Genomic DNA, 13,789 nt, shown 5'->3' with positions numbered 1-13,789 from the left:
GTTAGAGTGGCAGGAGGTCCATCCCCCTCCCCTCCATGGGAATCTGAGGCGCCCCTCCCGCCCGCCGAGAGTCAGGGCAAGTTCAAGGGGAGGCACCAACTCCGGGCAGAACAGGACGTGTTCCGGGCACCCAGGGAAGTATTTTCAACCATATTAACCTTGATCAGGAAGACAACTTCACAAGGGCATAGAAAGAACAAGATCAGGAATGGATGGACAGTAGGCCCTCAGGTTTTAAAAATATTCAGGGATTGCACAGAAACAAGGACACATGGAAGCCAAGCGTTCGCATTCTCTTTCTTTTGGAACACATGCCCAGGTAGCAGAGGATGGGTTTTTATCTGCACTGAAGATGCTAGATATGGGAAAGTGTCCCATTTTTGCCCTTTGCTCACCAGATGAACTGAAGTTAATTTGTCAGTCCTGTGTCTTTGGCAGTGCTGGCAATGAAGTTTTGTATTCTACAGAAAATGATGAGGTTTTCGTGCTTGGCACCAATTGCAGCGGCTACTTGGGAATGGGTGATATCCTGCATTCCATTGAACCCCATCAAATTGATCACTCATGTGGCAAAAAAATAACCTGCCTGAGCTATGGAAGTCATCCTCATGTTGTCATTGCAATGGATGAAGGAGAAGTGTATGCCTGGGTCCATAATGCTTATAACCAGTTGGGCAATGGGACAACTAATCATGGTTTAGTACCTACCCACATCTCTACCAATTTAGGAAACAAGAAAGTCATTGAAATGGCCTGTGGATCTCACCATTCTTTGGTGCTGACATCTGATGGTGAGGTATTTGCCTGGGGTTACAATAACTCTGGACAGGTTGGGTCTGGCTACACAGCCAACCAACCCATTCCTCGAAAAGTTACAGGCTGCTTACAGAACAAAATCTCTACAAACATAGCTTGTGGCCAGTTTTGCTCAATGGCCGTGGGGGAGAGCAGCGAGGTTTATGTCTGGAGATACAATGGAAATGCACAGCTCAGACTGGGCAGCAGTGGTAATCAGCCAACACCCTGTAGAATAGCAGCTTTACAAGGTATTCGGGTGCACAAGATTGTCTGTGAATATGCACATAACATTAGTGTTAACAGATGAAGGTCACCTGTATGCATGGGGAGCCAACTCTTATGGCCAGTTGGGTACTGGCAATAAAAGTAACCACTCACACACTACTCCAGTCTCTGTGGAAAAGGACAGAGTGATCGAGATTGCAGTCTGTCACTCTACCCACACTTCTTCAGCCAAGTCCCAAAGTGGCCACATTTACATGTGGGGTGAGTGTCGGTGCCAGTCTGTGACTCTTCCACACCTCACCCATTTCTCCTGCACAGATGATGTGTTCACTTGCTTTGCCACACCGGCTGTATCATGGCACCTCCTCTCTGTTGAGCCAGATGACCACCTCACAGTAGCTCAGTCACTAAAGAAGGAGTTTGATAACCCTGAAACTGCGGACTTGAAATTTCTGGTGGATGGAAAATATATTTATGTGCGTAAGGTCCTTCTCAAAATTCTTTGTGAACATTTTCAATCTGTATTGAATGGCAATGAGGATGACATAGTAGAAATGGATGAATTTTCATATCCTGTTTAATGAGTCTTTCTGGAATACCTGTACATGGACTGTATCAATCTGTCTCCAGAGGATGCAATAGGACTGCTTGATCTGGCTACATTTTACAGAGATAACTGATTGAAAAAGTTCTGTCAGCAAACTATCAAACAAGGGATCTGTTAGGACAACGCCATCACTCTGCTTTCAGCCACTGTGAAATATGAAGCCCAGGACCTACAGGAATTCTGCTTCCGATTTTGCATCAATCATTTGACTGTAGTTACACAAACTTCAGGCTTTGTAGAAATGGACCATGACCTTCTAAAGAGCTTCATCAGTAAGGCAAGCCAAGCTGGAGCCTTTAAAAACTGATCAATAGCTGCAGCCAAGAAAGGGACTCTAGTCCTTTCCAATTCCCGTGCAAAAGCTTGAGAAGAACAGCTTTCACTTACTTAATGGCTTGATCAGTTACCCCTAGCAGAGTACACATCTTCTGAGGACAGACGTGCAGTGGGAGTCAACTATTCTCCATCAGTTATCTGTCCGAGTCCAGCATTTACATAGAAAGTTGAAAATGAGCAAATGCCATCATTTCCACCCCAGTCCAAGAACTCCGTACATTACAGACCCTTTATGAGCTTTACCACTCTCCTTTTCAGATCACTTCTGACAGAACACCATTATATTGGTTTTTGGCAACAACAGCCTCAGGTCATAAGATTTTGTGCAAGATGTTTCCTTTATTCTATAGGTCAGCATCATTCTGTCAGCTTAACAGGGACAGAGGTCCATTCACTTGAGGCCCAGAGTTTGGGTTCTGAAGACAGCTACTTCTGGATCTCCATGATGAAGGGAAAAACAATACATAACAATTAGAAAACATGGTCTGTGTTTGAACAGTTATGGTCAAGAGCTCCTCTGGTACAGTCTTTTAGAGATAATGACTAATTCTCTAACATTCATTAGCCTTCATGAAGGCCTTGTCATTGAAAGAATCAAAGGCCCAAGGGCTAACGTTACTATGTGGTTGTTTGTTTGTTTTTCTTAAACTGGGTCATGAATTCCTCAGAAGGGGATATTAAATATGAAGCCTTGATTCTGAATGAATGTTATTCTGAGCTCATCTGCCTTACATATGACAAAAGTATCTTTTTGTTTCTCTTTGGGTTGACAGAGATGTTCTTCCCTGCACAATGATGATTTTGTCATGTATATTCCTTAAGGCTTCTGTGTTACTCTGAAACAGGTCAGTCATACTGGAACCAAAAATCAGACTTTAATTTTAATAGCTAAAAAGGACCCAGTACTCATTTTTACAGAGATGACTGACAAGATAGATTTTCAGATTCCAATTCAAATTAAGTTATCTAATTGCAGAATTGAAACTTGAATGGAAACTAACAAGGAAATATAAAAAGTACAGATCTCAACATCGTATTATGTAAAGGGGAATATTTTAGAGTTAGAAACTGCATCTTCTACTGATCTAATATTGGATAAGAAAGTGCTTCTCTACACTACAGTAGAATAAGTGTTTTTGCCCAAGAAGAGAAAAATGAAAATACTAGCAGTTCCTTTCCTTTTACATGCAAATAAATTCATCTGGTATATGAAAAAAAAATAGTGAGTTAGAGCATTTTTTCATATGATTATAGATGGCTTTAATTTCTTCATCTGAGAACTGCCTGTTCATATCCTTTGACTATTTATCAATTGGGGAATGACTTGTATTCTTATAAATTTGACTTAATTCTCTATATATTTTAGAAATGAGGCCCTTCTCAGAGAGACTGGTTGTAAAAATTCTTTCCCAGTTTTCTACTTTCCTTCTAATCTTGGTTGCATTGGCTTTGTTTGTGTAAAAACTTTTCAATTTAATGTAATCATTATAATAATTAAATTATTATTAATAAATTAATATAATAATAATAATAATAATATAAAATTAGATATAATAATGAAGTTATCCATTTTGCACTTAGTAATGTTCTCTATCTCCTGTTTGGTCATGAGTTCTTCTGTTCTCCATAAATGTGATAGGTAAACTATTCCTTCTCCCAGTTTGCTTACAGTATCAGCCTTTATATCTAAATCATGAGCCCATTTTGACTCTATTTTGGTATATAGTGTGAGATTTTGGCCTATGCCTGGTTTCTGCCACACTCTTTTCCAGTTTTCCCAGCAGTTTTTGTCAAAGAGTGAGTTCTTATCCCAGAAGCTGGGATCTTTGGGTTTATCAAATAATAGATTACTATAGTTATTGACGACTGTGTCTTGCATACTTAACCTATTCCACTGATCCACCACTCTATTTCTAAGCCAGTACCAAGCAGTTTTGATGATAGCGGCTTTATAATACAATTTAAGATCTGTAATGGCTAGGCTACCTTCCCCTGCATTTGTTTTCATTAGTTCCCTTGATATTCTGGACCTTTGTTATTCCAAATGAATCTTGTCATTATTTTTTCTAACTTTACAAAATAATTTTTGGTAGTTTGATTGGTATGGCACTGAATGAGTAAATTAGCTTAGGTAGAATTGTCATTTTTATTATATTAGCTCAGCCTACCCATGAGCAACTGATGTTTTTACAATTATTTAGATCTGACTGTATTTGTGTGAAAAGAGTTTTGTAATTGTGTTCATAGAGTTCCTGGGTTTGTTTTGGTAGATAAACTCCTAAATGTTTTATAATATCTACAGTAACTTCAAATGGAATTTCTTTTTCTATCTCTTGCTGTTGGGCTTTGTTGGTAATATATAGAAATGCCGATGATTTATGTGAGTTTATTTTATAGCCTGCAACTTTGCTAAAGTTGTTTATTATTTCAAGTAATTTTTTACTTGATTCTCTAGTTTTCTCTAAGTATATCATCATATCATATTGTTTCTTCTTTGCCTATTCTAGTACCTTCAATTTCTTTTTCTTCTCTTATTGCTAAAGTTAATGTTTCCAGTATGATATTGAACAACAGTGGTGATAATGGACATCCTTGTCTCACCCCTGAGTTTATTGGAAATGCTTCTAGCTTGTCCCCATTACATACATATGATGCTTGCTAAAGGTTTTAGGTAGATGCTATTTATTATTTTTAGGAAGACTCCATTTATTTCTATGCTCTCTAGTGTTTTTAATAGGAATGGGTATTGTATTTTGTCTCTTTGTTTTTGCTAGGCAATGGGGTTAAGTGACGTGCCCAGGGTCACACAGCTAGTAAGTGTCAAGTGTCTGAGGCTGGATTTGAGCTCAGGTCCTTCTAACTCCAGGGCTAGTGCTCCATCCACTGCACCACCTAGCTGCCCCCTTTGTATTTTGTCAAAAGCTTTTTCTGCATCTATTGAGATGGTCACGTGATTTCTGTTAGTTTTGTTTTTGATATGATCAATTATGATGATATTTTTCCTAATATTGAACCAGTCCTACATTCCTGGTATAAATCCTACCTGGTCATAGTGTATTATTCTTGTGATAAGTTGCTGTAATCTATTTGCTAATATTTTATTTAAAATTTTGCATGTATATTCATTAGGGAAATTGGTCTATAATTTTCTTTCTCTGTTTTGACTCTTCCCAGTTTAGGTATCAGCACTATATTTATATCATAAAAATAATTTGGTGAGACTCTTTCTTCACCTATTTTCCCAAATAGTCTATATAGTATTGGAATTGAAATATTTGATAGAATTCACTTGTAAATTCATCTGGCCCTGGAAATTTTTTTCCTAAGGAGTTCATCAATGGCTTGTTCAATTTCTTTTTCTGAGATGGGGATATTTAAGTATTTTACTTACTCTTCTGTTAATCTGGGCAATTTATATTTTTGTAAATATTTATCCATTTCACTAAGATTGTCAAATTTATTGACATACAGTTGGGCAAAGTAATTCCGAATTACTGTTTTAATTTCCTCTTCTTTGGTGGTGGATCCACCCTTTTCATTATTTTTTGTTCTGTTTTAGGCAATTGGGGTCAAGTGACTTGCCCAGGGTCACACAGCTAGTAAGTGTGAAGGTTTGGTCTGAGGCTGGATTTGAACTCAGGTCCTCCTGACTCCAGGGCTGGTGCTCTATCCACTGCACCACCTAGCTGCCCCCTACCCTTTTCATTTTTGATACTGGTAATTTGGTTTTCTTCTTTCTTTTTTAAATTAAATTAACCAAAAGTTTGTCTATTTTATTGGTTTTTTCATAAAACCAGCTCTTAGTTTTATTTACTAGTTCAATAGTTTTCTTAATTTCAATTTTCTTAATTTCTCCTTTGGTTTTCAGTATTTCTAATTTGGTATTTAATTGAGGATTTTTAATTTGTTCTTTTTTTAGTTTTTTTTAATTGTATGCCCAATTCATCGATCTCCTCTTTTTCTATTTTATTCATGTAAGCATTTAGAGATATAAAATTTCCCCTAAGGACTGCTTTCGCTGCATCCCATAAGTTTTGGTATGTTGTTTCATTCTCTTGAATGAAGTTATTGATTGTTTCTATGATCTGTTGTTTGACCCAATCATTTTTTAGGATTAGATTATTTAGCTTACAATTATTTTTTAGTCTATCTTTCCATGGCCCCTTATTACAGATAATTTTTATTGCATAATGATCTGAAAAGGATGCCATTAATATTTCTGCCTTTCTGCTTTGGATTGTGAGGTTTTTATGCCCTCGTACAAGGTCAATTTTTGTGTATGTGCCATGTACCACCAAGAAAAAAGTTTATTCCTTTCTATCCTCATTCAATTTTCTCCAGAGATCTATCATAGCTAACTTTTCTAATATTCTATTCACCTCCTTAATTTCTTTCCTGTTTATTTTGTGGTAAGAGTTATCTACTTCAGAGAGGGGAAGGTTTAGGTCTCCCACTAGTATAGTTTTGCTATCTATTTCTTCCTGTAACTCCCTGAACTTCTCTAAGAATTTGGATGCTATACCATTTGGTGCATATGTTTAGTAATGATACTACTTCATTATCTATGGTGCCTTTTAGCAGGATGTAGTTTCCTTCCTTATCTCTTTTGATAAAATCTATTTTTGCTTTTGCTTTGTCTGAGATCAGGATTGCCACCCCTGTTTTTCTTACTTCAGTTGAAGCATAATATATTCTGCTGTAGCTTTTTACCTTTACCCTGTGTGTGTCTCTCTGTTTCAAATGTGTTTCCTGTAAAAAACATATTATAGGATTATGGTTTTCTGTTTTATGGGAGAGTTCATCCCATTCACATTCATAGTTATGATTACTATCTGTGTCTTTCTCTCCATCCTATTTCCCCCCATTTATGTTTTTCTTTCTTCTTTCTCCCTTTCCCTCCTCACTAATGTTTTGCTTTTGACCACTGCCTCCCTCAGTCCCACTTCCCTTCTATTAGCCCTTTCTTTTTTCTTTTCCTTTTCCTTTACTACTTCTTCCCTCTCTTCTAACCCCTCTCCCTTTTCTTTCCTCTTTTTCCTCCTACTGCCTATAGGGCAAGTTAAATTTCTATACTTAACTGATTATGTTATTCCCTTCTTGAGCCAAATCTGATAAGAGTAAGGTTCAGACAATGCTCATCTCCCTCCCTTTTTTGTCTCTACTGTAATAAGTTTTTGTGCCTTTTCCTGTAATGTAATTTACCCTTGTCTGCCTCCTCCTTTTCTTTTCTTGAGAGAAAGATACTGAGGTACATTTCTTAGTTAGATCAGAATAATCCACTTACTTGGATCCATATAACCCACTTGATTAGATTTTTTTTATTGTTACATCAAAGTCAACTTATACCCACCCCCTTTATGTATACCCCTTTAACATGGTGTAGTAACAATACAGTTCTCAAGAGTTACATGTGTCATCTTCCCCATGTAGGTATGTAAACAGTTTGTCCTTATTAATAACGTGTTTCTTTCTGTCCTGTTTACCTTTTTATGTCTCTCTTGAGTCTTGCATTTGAAGATCAAATTTTCTGTTGAGCTCTGGTCTTTTTATCAGGAAGGTTTGGAAGTCCATTATTTCACTGAATATTTGTCTCCTCCCCTGAAAGATCATGCTCATTTTCACTGGGTAGTTGATCCTTGGTTGCAATCCAAGCTCCTTTGCCTTACAGAATATCATATTCCACACTCTATGGTCTTTTAATGTAGAAGCTGCAAGGTTCTGTGTAATCCTGACTGTGGTTCCATGATTTTTAAGCTGTTTCTTTCTGGGTGCTTGCAGTATTTTCTCTTTGGCCTGGTAATTTTGGAATTTGGCTACTATATTCCTTGGCATTTTCAATTTGGGATCTCTTTCAGGAGGTGATTGGTGGATACTTTCTATGGCTATTTTACCCTCTGATTCTAGGACCTCAGGGCAGTTTTCCTTGATGATTTCCTGAAAGATACTGTCCAGGTTCTTTTTTTCATTGGGATTTTCAGGTAGACCGATAATTTTTAAATTGTCTCTCCTGGATTGATTTTCCAGGTCAGTTGTTTTGCCAATGAGGTATTTTACATTTTCATCTATTTTTTCATTCTTTTGTTTCTGTTTGACTGATTCTTGCTCTCTCATAGAGTCATTAGCTTCTATTTGCCCAATTCTAATTTTTAATAAATTGTTTTCTTCTATTAGATTTTGTACCTCCTTCCCCATTTGGCCAATTGTATTTTTAAGGACTTGTTCTCTTCAGTGCACTTTTTTCCCAGTTGGCCAATTGTATTTTTTAAGGGCTTGTTTTCTACAGTTAATATTTGTCCTTCCTTTTCCAAGCTATTGACTCTCTCATGAATACCTCTCATTTTTTTCCCAATTTTTTCATCTACTTCTCTCATTTGACTTTTAAAATCCTTCTTGAGTTCTTCCAAGAAGGCTTTTTGGGCTTCAGACCAGTTCATATTCCCTTCTGAGGTTCCAGATGTGGGTGTGTTGACAATGTTGTCCTCTTCAGAATTTCTGCCTTGATCTTCACTGTTCCCATAATATGAATCTATCATGTTTCTTTTTGTTCATGGTGTTTGCTTATTTCCTGGCCTTTAAAGAGATTGAGATCCTCCCAAGTTTCTCGTTTTGGGAGCTTGGGGCCTGGTCACTGGCTTTGTGTGCTGGGGCCTCCGATGCTGGCAGTTGGAGGCTGTAGGATTCTGGCAACTTACCTGGTGTTGGGATGGAATCAGCAACATTGGAACTCTAGGGGTAAGATTGGGTAGTGTGGCCCCTGAAGGTTGCCTGCTCACCCTGACCTTTCCTTCCTTTCACTTTCTTCAGTTCATTTCAGATGGATGTTGCAGGATGTTTCTCTGCTTGGGGCCCCTTACAGCATTGCTTCCCAGAGTTTTGCTGAGGCACTGGGACAGTCAGTTACTGTAGAATGCTGAGGCACCTAGTGGTTTTCCAAGCTGGTTTCCACTGGTTTCCCCACCCTCACTGAGGAACTCAGGGGTCTTGGTGTTGGTGTTTACCTGCTCCACCACCTGAGCTTCAGGATATCCCCCTGGTATGCTGAGCTGGAGCTTTCCACTAGCTTGCTGGGATGCCTCCCGTTCTGTACTGTTCCCCTTCCCCCAGGGCAAAAGGCACCTTTCCCATCAATCCCTCAAGCTACCTGGGCTCCTAGACTGCTACACTTTGTCTTTCTGCTGGTTCAGTTGTTTCAGGGTTTTTCCTGGGGTGATATTTTCTGGGCTTTCAGAGGTTAAGGGACGGTAAGAGCGACTTACTTCTTACTCTGCCATCTTGGCTCCTCGAAGCAGAAAAAACATAACTCCTTATTTTTAAAGTGTTACAGCATTGCAATTTATTTTCTTTTTTTCTTTTTTTAATTTAATTAATTTTATTTTATTCTAAACTTAAAAAATAAAGCAAGCATTTCCAAAACATAGTAAAATAGAAAAAAAAATTGCACATGAAACTGCAAATCTATTATGTAGCACTTGCTATTCCTTTTAAATATATAATAAAGTTATCTTGTAACTTTCTTTTTTCATTTATCCCTCTCCCTGCCCTAGAGATGGCTACCATTACACACAAATGTGTGTGTGTGTGTGTGTGTGTCTGTAAAACCATTCTATATATTATTTGTATTTATCAGCTCTTTCTCTGGATACAGATAGTGTCTTACTTCATATGTCCTTTGTAGTTAATTTGAGTATTTATAATAGTCAAAATGACTTAGTTACTCAAAGCTGTTCTTTAAATAATATTGCTGTAATTGTACACAATGTTCTCTTGGTTCTGCTCATTTTTCTCTTCATTATTTCATCCTAGTCTTTCTATTTTTTTTTCTAAAATCATGGAACATTTCTGATAGCACAGTAGTATTCCATCATGAGCATTTACCACAATTTGTTTAGCCGTTTCCCAATTGACAGGCATCCTCTTAATTCCCAGTTCTTTGTCATGAATATCAAAGAAGCTAATAAAAAAAATGCAAAGGAAGGAGGTTTAGCAGTACCAGATATTAACCTATATTATAAGGCAGTAATTATCAAAACTCTCTGGTACTGGCTAAGTAAAAAGATAGATCAGTAGAACAGAGTAGACATACAATTTATAGCAGCAAATGACTATAGTAACCTTGTGTTTTATAATTGTAAAGACTTAAATTTTGAGGATAAGATTTCATTATTTAATAAAAATTGTTGGGAAGGCTGGAAAGCAGTCTGGCAGAAACTTGGCGTAGACCAATATCTTACACCATTTACCAAGATAAAGTCAAAATGGATACATGACCTAGATATAAAGAAAGATATTACGAGAAAATCTGAAGAACATAGAACATATTACCTATAGACTTATGGATAGGTGAACAGTTTATAAATAAACAAAAGGTAGAAAGCAGTGTGAAGTGTGAAATGTATAATTTTGATTACTTTAAATTAGAATCTTTTTGTATAAATAAAAATGTAGACAAAATCAGAAGGAAGGTAGAAAATTGGGAGAGGGGGAATTTTACAGACAGTTTCTCAGATAAAAGTCTCATATCTCAAATATATAAAGAACTTTGTCAAATCCATAAGAATATGAGTCATTCTACAATTGATAAATGGTTGAAGGATATAAACAGGCAGTTTTCCAAAGAAGAAATCAAAATGATTTATGGTTATATGAAAAAATGCTATAAATCATTATTGACTAGAGAAATGCAAATTTAAATGACCTTGAGATATCATTTTGAACCTATCAGATTGACTAAAATGATTAAAGGGGAAAGTGACGAATGTTGGAAAAAATGTGGAAAATTTGGTAATTAATTTTCAATTCTTCAGAACTGGTAATGTTCTATGACTTAAAGCCATATAACTCCAAAACAATATTGGTATTAAATAGTAGCTGGACTCTTCTTTCAGAGACAAGCTTGGGGTCATCAGAAGAACTAAGCATTTCCCCAAAGACGATGCAGTCATCTCTCATCTTTCATTCTGGACCCCTTTTGTTGTCCATTTGCAGTATTCAACCAATGAAATGAAAAAGGTACTGGGAACTTAAAGACAAAAATGAAACTGCCTGTGCCCTGGAGGAGCTTCCATTCTATTGGAAGGATACAACATATACACAAACTGGGAAATGCAAAGTAATTATGAGGAACATGCAGGGGGGTTCAAGGGGAAAAAAGGGGCTAAAGTAGGAGGTGGCATCTGAGCTATGCTTGGAAGTCATGTCCCCTGTTTTGCTGGAATAATATAATATCAAACTAGCAATACTCAGTTTAACATATGGATTCATGGACTCCATATGATGGTCCATAGCTCTTTTACTTAGAGATTGGGAATCATTAGACTGGATAACCCCAGAGTTCTCTCCAGTCCTGAGATTCCATCACAAGTCAACTTTTTAATATCACCACTTAAGGAAAGAGTCTAAGGCATGTGTTGTGTTTGAACTTCAAAGGCATGGGCACAGCAGATTTTGGTAACTTTTAAAGCTCAAAATGTCTTTTTAAGTGATTCAGCATCTCCTCTTTTAAAGGGCAACAAAACTATTGCAAGGAAAGCTGTAAAACAATTCATTGCAGACTTCCCAGGCTTTTTTTTTCCCAAAGGAGTTTTGCTCTTTCTCTTCTGGTGCATCTTGTCTTTATGTTTAATGACCTAGAATACCAATGCATCTTCATCTTACAGACTCATGGTCACTGTATGTGCATTTTCTAGATTTGTGGAGATGGCAGCCTGATCAGATGGCTGCCAGAAGGGGAGGCAGCCCTCTCTCCTTCCACATTCCTACTTCAGAAAAAAAAACAGAATTTTGTACAAGACAGAATAATGATCAATAAATCCAATGATATTCAACATTAATGAGTTCCTCTATTCCAGAACTGTTCAAGAGGTCAGCCAGAAGCCTGGGGGCAGTAGGAAAGGGAGCAGCCAGCAAAGCCATCATCAGCACAAGACAGCATCCTAGTGCTGGCAGAGATGGGTGAGGAATATTAATAGCCTGCATGAATCTCTGTCTTGAGGTAGCAAGAGTGGAGAACCCCTTTAAGAAATCCACAGGTTGGTGAGAGAGTCACTGGATGGGGACCTTGGAAGCCCCAGGGACTTAGAGAGCATCAGAAGGCAACCTGTATAGAACTGCAGGGCTCAGACCAGGGCAGCTCAGGCCAGGGATTCTGAAGTCCTAATACTCTATAATGAAATGCCAGAGTGGATCCTGAAGAATCAGAGCTCTGAATTTCAAATATCCCCTGGGATGCCCCAAAGAGTCCCTGGGAGGATGGGACAGCTAGGTGGCACAGTGGATAGAGCTCTGGGTCAGGAATACCTTTCAAATACAGCCTCAGACCCTTACTAGCTATGTGACCCTGGATGGGTCACTTAACCCTGTTTGCTTCAGTTTCTTCATCTGTAAAATGATCTGGAGAAGGAAATGGCAAGTCAGTCCAGTAGCTCTGTCAAGAAAACCCCAAGTTGGGTTAGGAAGAATTGGACATGACTGAAATGACTGAACAACAACAAACCCTGGGAGGTAAAGATCAGAACAGGGCAGAAGTGACTCAAGGTGAGAACCAAAAAAATCAAATATATTACCCAAAAGTGCAATAGAAGACAGATTCTGGCCATTGTTTATTAAGCCCCTACTGTGTGCCAGACACTGTGCAAAGCACCAGGAAAACATAGAAAGGAAAAAAGACAGTCCCTGCCCTCAAGGAGCTCACAATCTGATGGGGGAGACAACATTCAAACAACTAGGTGGAAACAAGCTATATTTAGGATAAACTAGAGATGTTCAACAGAGGGAAAGGCACTAGAACCAAGGAGGATTAGGAAAGTGGGATTTTAGCTGAGACTTGAAGGAAGTCAGGGAAGGAGGCACAGATAAGGAGGAAGATGATTCCAGGCATAAGAGACACTCAGGGAAAATGCCCAGAGTTGGGAGGGAGGAAGTGAAGGATCCAGGGGTGGGGGGCAGTGACTCGTTTGAGTAACAATTAGAAGGACAGAATCACTGTATTTGAGAGTAGGTTGAGAGGGGTCAGGGAGTATGAGGAGTGTGGAGACTGGAAAGGTGTGCATGGAGAAGGAGGAGTTTGCTTAAGAAGAATTTTGAACTTTAAACAGGGCATTAAACCTTAATTCAAGGACTACAATGGGAGAGATGAGTAAATCAAAGAAATCACCAACCAGTATCAAAAATCATTGCAAATCTAGAGATCCCCAAACAAGGGACTATCTAACAAACATCTCAAAGGGAAAATAAAACCTTTTCACAAGGATTACATGAATACCTAGAAGAAATGAAGCAAGAGATCAAAAATGAAATAAATTCTCTGGAAGAAAGAATTGGAAGAAGAATAAATAATTTAGGAGAGACATGGACTTTCTCGCCTAAGTAAGTAGAATTATCCAAGAAATGGACAATTTCTAACCCTTAAAAGTAGAATAGAGCAGACAAAAATCAATGATTCCATAAGATAGTTTTTTTTAAAAAAGGTAAAAATTAAGAGTCTTAAAAGAGTAGAAGAAAATGTGAAGATACCTGATATATTTTAAGGGACTATCTTTGAAAAGAAGTTAAGGAGAGAGAATTTAAGAATCATGTGACTTCTTGAAAAATATGCTTTAAAACAAGTCCTGGACATAGTATTTCAAGAAAAACCTGCCATATCTATTAAATCAGTGGGCTACTGATTACTTCCTAAAAGGAATCCTAAAAGGAAGAGTCTCAAGAATTTCATACCAAAACCTAAAGGTTCCATAACTAAGACAAAATACAATGAGCATCTAGAGAGAATTCCAAAGTTCCAGTACTAAGGATCAGGATCAAAGAAGACCTGGGAGCTTTTACTAT

At 37.8% G+C, this 13,789-nt stretch overlaps 1 pseudogene; it reads left to right on the top strand.

The window, feature by feature from the left end:
• Positions 1-250: 250 nt before the first annotated feature.
• On the top strand, positions 251-1,937 carry LOC114038616 (annotated as a pseudogene).
• Positions 1,938-13,789: the final 11,852 nt, after the last annotated feature.

The sequence above is a fragment of the Vombatus ursinus genome, unplaced genomic scaffold (assembly GCF_900497805.2).
Source record: "Vombatus ursinus unplaced genomic scaffold, bare-nosed wombat genome assembly UNPS02011353.1, whole genome shotgun sequence".
Taxonomy (NCBI): Eukaryota; Metazoa; Chordata; class Mammalia; order Diprotodontia; family Vombatidae; genus Vombatus; species Vombatus ursinus.
This window is presented reverse-complemented; position numbering and strand designations above follow the sequence as displayed.